The sequence below is a fragment of the Physeter macrocephalus genome, chromosome 13 (assembly GCF_002837175.3).
Source record: "Physeter macrocephalus isolate SW-GA chromosome 13, ASM283717v5, whole genome shotgun sequence".
NCBI classification, from domain to species: domain Eukaryota; kingdom Metazoa; phylum Chordata; class Mammalia; order Artiodactyla; family Physeteridae; genus Physeter; species Physeter macrocephalus.
In genome coordinates, this window is record NC_041226.1 from 88,089,573 (window position 1) to 88,096,924 (window position 7,352).

The following is a 7,352-nucleotide window of genomic DNA, read 5'->3' on the forward strand; positions in this document are numbered from 1 at the left end:
AGTGTGTGTGAGAGAGAGTGTGTGTGTGTGTGTGTATGTGTGTGTGCGCGTATCTGAAGCAATTATTGCCAAACATGAAAGTCAAACAAAGCTGAGTCCTGGGTACAAAGATATCTGCTCTAGTTTTATAACGTTCATGTGTGCTTAAACTATTTCATACAAAATTTACCGGAACAAGCATCTGTTTCTACTCCTGGCTGCTCCTCTCTCTGGTCCTCACACCTGCTGGGCTCAGCCGGGGGCAGCCTCTACTAGATGATCGCCAGGGCAGCAGATTCAGCTCTTCCTTCCAACTGGCCTGCTCCTGGCTGGCGCAGAGGCACCTGCGGCTTTTGAGGACACTGCAGAATGCAGCATCACCCCTGCCCGGTCCTGCCCTGCCCCAGGGAGATGCAGAAGTGCGTAGGATGCAGCTAGACCCTTCCCACTGTGCAGCACACGCAGGTGCAGAGAAGCGGGACCAGGTTCCTGCAGCAGAACTAGGGCAACCCAGAGAGCCCCTCGCCTCCTCCGCATGGCGGCAGGCAGATGTCGGGGAGTGTGAAGAGCAATGGCTTCAGAACTGGGGAGACATGGGTTCAAATCCAGCTCAAGCATGAAATAATTCCATGACTCCAGGCAAATTATTTAGCCCAAGCCTCTGTTTTTGCAACTTTAAAATAAGAACAGTGCTACCTACCTCATAGATCTGTATACAGTGACCCAAAAGATGTCCAAGGGATAGTAAGTAATAATAAAATAAAAGATGTTGACCAGCATATAAAATATATGATATATCATGCATGATAAAACAACATAAAATGTCACAAAACAACAAATACTTCATGATTCCAGTATGTGGTACTTAAATTTGCTACTTTTGTGAGTAGAAAAATATACTTGGGAAAAAAACAAAAGACTTCCCTCACCGTGTCATTTCTAAATATTGTAAAAGACTTTACGAGAAGTACCTGCCATCTATCATGAAAGAAAAAGGTTAGCTTGCCCCTGCCTGCCCTACCCAGGTAACACACACGCTTCGACAGGGCGCAGGGAAGCAACGCCCCAGGGTGGGTGAGCTCAGACCCCGGGACGAATGACTTTTCTTCTCTAAGCCACAGTTTCTTCACCTGTAAAATGGGAATATTACAGTACCTCAGAGGCTTATTGTGAGAATTAAAAATAACATAATGCACATATTATGGGACAATCCAAGGCCTGGCACAGAGGAAGGCGCACTATACTTATCCCAACCCACATGGCACTGCAGAAACCCGCCCAGAATTTAGTGGGGGAAGACACCCAGGAGAGCGCTGAGCCACAAGCACAAATACCTCCGAGCTTCCCCAAGGCCCCCAGGACCCCCCAGGACTCAGAGACCACACTCAATGGCCTTGAACTTCTGGAGCCCAGGCTCAGTACCCCAGGACAGGACAGAGACAGAGAGCTGGTGAGCGGTTCGCAGAACCACCCCTTAGGTGTCCAGCCTGGTCCACGTTGTTGATTTCCTCCTGAAGCTTCTCACAGATGGGGAAAGAAGTCAAAGAAATGACACGCTGCCCCCTTGGGCGACCACCCAAGCATGCTCCACCCCCATGCTGGCCTGCAGAGATTTGCCTTTCACACCTGAGCCGTGGCAGGCAGGCTAGGCTGTGGGTAAACAGGGCACAGAGAGCCTTTTGTTACAGCCCAAATAGAGAGGCTGGGAAAACTTCCCAGGCGGGAGGGAGGGGAGGCAGGAGGCTTGCGCCCCTCACCCCTCCTCTCGCCCCTCCTCGTACCCTGGGTAGGCTGTCCCTCCAAGGCTCTCCCAGGGAAGGGGGAAGGGCTACGCCCAAGAGGCCGGAGGAAGACACTGGGTCATGGGTCTTGTCCTGGGAGTGCTCTGGGCCTGCGAATCTGCTCCTCGGTCAGCACCCTGGGGCCCCTCCTGCTCCGCTCCGGTGCACACGGCTCGCACCGCCCCAGCACAGGCACTGCCCTGGAGGTCCCCACACCCAGCCGGGGAGAGCCGGCAGCTGCGGGCTGGGGGCACCACCTGGCTCCATGCACCCTGCGTAGAAGGGCACACCCTCACTTTCCGGGGAAAGAAGAGGGGAGAGGCCCAGGGTGGGAGGGGGGAGGGAACCAGTTTCAGTTCCAAACTCCTCTCCATGTGGGCTGGGCCTCCCAAACAGGTTGGTCCTCCCGCTCCTCATATAAACTTGCAAGGGTACAGGCGGCCTCCCGGCGGTGGGGGGGGGGGGAGGGGGGAGGGGGGAGGGGGACAGGTGAAGGACACCCGCCTGGGGCTTCCCGCAACGGCTTGGCTCCCAGAGGCAAGCACTCAGAGGCAGCAGGCCAGGCCTGAGGCTCAGGCCGTCCCCTCACCCCACCAGGCCGGGGTGTTACTGACATGAGCTCCGGGTCACTGCCGTGGACTGCGGGCCAGCATTGCACCTGGCACTTCCTGGGCCTTGGCCCCCAATTTCCAGGAACACAGGTACGGCGGCTCCCCACTTCACCAGCATGTGACCTTGGGAAAGTCACTTTCCTCCCAGGGCTCTGGTTTCCTCAGCCATGGAGTGGCCGCTGAGTCTATTCCTGGTAGGGCGGTGGCGAGGCCTGAACGAGGCGGGTCCACAGAAAGCTTTCGGCTCAGGGCCTGCCACGCAGTATGACTCTGTTAACATCGGCTGCAGTTACCGTCATGGGAGGTTTTATCAGTCCCTTTAGGGGTGTGAAATCTGAGGCCCAGAGAGGTTAACTGACCTGCCCAAGGCCACACAGCTAGAAGAAGGTGGTGGGGAAGATGACCCAGGTCTGCCTTTCCATTGTGCCCACCTGTCTCAAAGGCCAGCAGGTCTCCTGGACCTACCTGGGCACCCAGAGAACCCTGGAAATGCCTCCTGGGACAAGACCCCCATTTCCGGAGGGGTACATGGAATCAAGGTCTCTAGCAGGGAACTCATGGGCCCAGCTCTGGGTTTGAGCCCGGAAGCCGGGTGCTGGGTCTGGGCCCATGGGGGGGCAGAAGGGCCTTGAAGACAGGCCTTGCTCTGCTTTGAACACCAGCACCGCTTTCCTACACAGCCTACGAAAACTGGGCAGGAGCACCCAAGGGAGGCTGCAGACCCATCTGCTGAAATCCAGGGGGACTGGGACCAAGGGGGCCTGGCCGAGGGTAAGCCGTCTGTTGCCTGGCTCTCTGGGCTGGTGGGGGGCTGCCCCCAAGGATCCTGACCCAGGGCACCAGCCGGGAGATGTGACAGAGGGATTCCTATGCCGCCCCACCCGGTCAGCACATCTGCCAACAGGCCAACTCTGCTGGGGGCATGAGGCTGGCAGTGGCGCCTCTGAGGGTGCCCAGGTGCCATGTGAGAGCCATGGAATTTTACAGCCACTTTTACTCCAGTGGAACACGGCTCCCGACATGAGCCTGTATCGCAGTGTCTATTTAATTTTGAGGTTTTAAGTCCTCAAGAGACGGTTAAACAAAGACCTTTTTACGAGATGTGAGATGCAGTAGAAACGCGTCGGGAAAGCGCACAGGGAGATGTTTGTGGCCGGGTGTAAAAGCTGTTCTAGAAACCTCATCCGCTCGCACGTACACACTGAGATCCAGGGCCTGAGGGAGCCCAGCCCCGCTTCCACACCAAGGGCGAGCCTTCTGGCGGCAGCTGGTGAGGACCGGCGCCGACAGAGTCGCGCTGGTCAGGGTTGGCCGGCACAGTCGCCAGACCCCCAGCCTCACGACGGCCTGCGGAGTGTCTTCAAAGTGCAGGTTCCTGGGCCCACCCCCCCAACTCGGACTCTGCAGGCCTGCGGTGATGGGTCCAGGGGAACCAGCATTTTGAACAGGCTCTCGGGCGACTCTGAAGCACCCCAAGAACCTAGAGAAAGAGACAAACGGAAGGTGGGGTAGAAAGAGCACAGGCTGCCAAGGCAAACAGACCCGCGTTCACGTCCCGGCTCTGCCGCCTGAACTGTATGACTTTGGGCGGGAGCCCCCGCGCCTCGAGCCGTGGTCTCCTCGCCTGTAAAAGTGACACAGCCTCACCCAGGAGGCGGTGGCAGGTAAGATGGCAAACTTCACGGTGACCGGCGCGCCGCCGGGGCTCGGACCGCGGCCACCGTGGACGTGAAGGCTCTGCTGCTGGAAGGAGGGCGAGCAGAGCATCGTCCACCGAGAGGCCAGCTCCCGGGCTCCCACAGGAAGTGGCCCGAAGTGCCCTGTGCCAGAGGAAAAAGACTCCAGGAACGACTGGGAGAAAGAAACAGGGGAGAGGGAGAGGGTCCGGACGGAGAGCTGAACACCGCCAGCCGACGGACGCGTCTCTGCACAGACCTCACTCCCAGGGCGGTCCCTGCCGAGCCAGGCTGCCAGGCCGGGGGTTCCTCCTGCCGAAACCCGGCCTGAGGTGTCTACGCCCCAGCAGAGCATCTCTACACCCAGGTCCCGGGGCAGCCCCCCCTGCCCCCCACCCCGTCGCCTCACCTGCCTACCCTCAAGGCTAAAACCTGAGAGGAGCGTCCAGGGGGACCAAGATCAGGCCGTCCACCAGGACAGCCAGGTGAACGGACTCAGGGCCAGGCTCAGGCCAACACAACACAGCAGCCCCTGCCTCAGGCAGACAGAGGAGGGCCAAAACCTGGAGGCCAAAACCTCTCAGGCTGGCCCATGTCATTCCTCCCTGGCACAGAGGAGGAATTCTGATCTCAGATAAGTAGGACCTGCTGCTTCCTGCTCATCACTGGCCAGAGACCTCGGCTCAGGCTTCCCCTCTTGCGGGGGGAGGTAAGAATTCCTCAAAACCAACAGGAAACTCCTACAGGGAAGGGCTGGGGTTTGCTGACCTTGTCCCAGTAAACAGGATAGTCAACAAAATCACACATCAGGCACTTCCCACCCCCCTCTGCTGCTGAAAATGCCCCGACAAACAGCTCAAAAACCCCAGAATGGGGAGACAGGGGAGCAGCGGGGGGTGGGAGGAACGGGAGCATGTCGGGACCTTCTGACAGGACTCACCCACAGCTCTACACTAGCCTGGGAAAGAGGTCCAGGGCGGACCATTAAATGAAACAAGAGCAAGCTGCAAACCAGCAGCTCTAACAGGACTTGGTTTTAGGAAAATAAGCAAATGGTAAAAATACATGTGGGAGAACCTACCCCTCCTCACTCAAATCTCTGGAGATAGAGATCAAGGGAGACGCTCACTTTCTACATGACATTAAAATCAAGACATTATAGGGACTTCCCTGGTGGCCCAGTGGTTAAGAATCCACCTGCCAATGCAGGGGACACGGGTTTGATCCCCGGTCCGGGAAGATCCCACATGCCTGAGAGCAACTAAGCCCATGCACCACAACTACTGAGCATGCGCCCTAGAGCCCGCGAGCCACAACTACTGAACCCACGCACAACTACTGAAGCCCGTGCGCCTAGAGGCCATGCTCCGCAACAAGAGAAGCCACCGCAGTGAGAAGCCCGCGCACTGCAACGAAGAGTAGCCCCCGCTCGCCACAACTAGAGAAAGCCCACATGCAGCAATGAAGACACAACGCAGCCGCCAAAAAAAAAAAGCCTAGATGGGAGAGGTGGAGGCAAGGAGCCCTCGGACACAGAACAAAGGACCCCAGCCCAGGATTCCAGGACCTGGCTCAGGTCCCACATCCCTGCCTTCTTCCCGATGAGTTTGGGCAAGTTGCTTCCTCCCTCTGAGCCCCAGTTTCCACGTCTGTAAACGGGGGATCAAGGCCACTCCCTGAGCTTCCGCAAATGACCAAAGAGATCACTGATAAGGTTTGTTTTACAAATTATTAAGCAGCTTATACATACACCTGCTATGATTAGGGAACACGTTCTAGGACACGCTGTGCTACCTTCCCTATATCAACGTATTTAATCTTCAAAATACCCTAAAGGAAGGCAAAGTGCTAATATTATCCTCTTTCGTGGAGCATGTGACAGCTGGGACTCAAACCCAGGTCTGACTACAAAGTCTGGGTCCTAACCAGTGCACGCTCCTGCCTTTGGGAACTGTTTTCCAAAGCACAGGCCGAGGAACCCCGTCCCCAAAGACGTCCACGTGATCAAATAAGTGTGGGGAAACACGACTTGCTAGCTCCCTCTCAGAGACTCGCCATGCTCTCAGTGAGCTCTGAGACATCCTTCAAGGCTCTGAGAAGTCCTGCAGCACAGACTATGACAAGGTATTGTTTCCGGAGTCACCTGACCACTGTGACCAAAGAAACTGGTGTTCCACAGAACACACCTCAGGAAATGTGGTCACGAGACAGCATGAACAACCACCCAGAGTGACAAAAACCAGGGGTTCGCCATACAAGTTCACGCCAGCCTGAGTATGGCAGCCACGTGCTACGCAGCTGGCCACTGAGTCAGGAGAAGGAGGAAGAATTCTGTTTTCTGGCATCTCTGCCCTAGAAGCCCAGGCCTTCCAGCGAGAAGAGCAAAGGGCAGGGACAGAGACACCACCCTTTGCCCTCCAGGCACCTGCTTGGTCCGTGGCTGGCCTGGAGGGTGGGGGCCCAGTCCTTACCCTGCGGACGGCTCTGCTATCTGCGAGTTGGCTGCCGGTGCTGAGGCTGGCCCACGTCTGTCTGGGCAGGGTCCTGGCATTCCTTTTGCTCCATGGAAGCTGCCTCCCTACAAGGAAGCAAGAGCTACAGTCAGCAGGGATGTGTGTGACTATCAGCGTTACCTGCTGTGCTGCCGACAATTTCAGAGCCCCTGCTCGGTGCAGGGCCTGGGCTGGGCTCTGGGGTGACGACAGAGAATCAGATAGTCTGCGGGGGATATGCCAAGGCAACAATTACAACTGGCTCTTGAGAGCCCGGGGCTCTGCTGGGGGGAGCCCGGGCCCTATGGGAACATGGAAGAAGCACTAGACCTAGACTAGTAGGGTCAGGGAAGGCTCCCCAGCGAGGGGGTTGCCTGAACTGACTGCTGGGGAAGAGTGGGAGTTGGAGAGAGAGCATTCCAGGGAGAAGGACCAGCACGTTTGCCTGGAGGGGAGAGAACAGGACATCTAGAGCCTGCTGAGTGGTCCTGGCTGGATCTAGGACTGGAGGCGGGAAGTGGTGAGAGGTGAGCTACAGCAGGGTGAGCTGGATCCAGGCAGAGACACACCCTCAACCCAGACACATGAGTTCGACTCAAACACAAAACCCAACCATCGGGCTTCCCTGGTGGCGCAGTGGTTGAGAGTCCGCCTGCCGATGCAGGGGACGCGGGTTCGTGCCCCGGTCCGGGAAGATCCCACGTGCCGCAGAGCGGCTGGGCCTGTGAGCCACGGCCGCTGAGCCTGCGCGTCCGGTGCCTGTGCTCCGCAGCGGGAGAGGCCGCAGCAGTGAGAGGCCCGTGTAACGCAAAA

At 57.4% G+C, this 7,352-nt stretch overlaps 1 protein-coding gene across 1 annotated transcript in view; it reads right to left on the reverse strand.

Annotated features, from left to right (window-relative positions):
• The window catches only part of LRRC8A (leucine rich repeat containing 8 VRAC subunit A), a 26,536-nt gene that overhangs the window by 16,327 nt on the left and 2,857 nt on the right, over positions 1-7,352 (reverse strand). Inside the window, exon 2 of the mRNA XM_024126191.2 lies at positions 6,519-6,625. The gene's annotated coding sequence lies outside the window, so the exon portion shown is untranslated. The remainder of the gene's footprint in view (positions 1-6,518; positions 6,626-7,352) is intronic.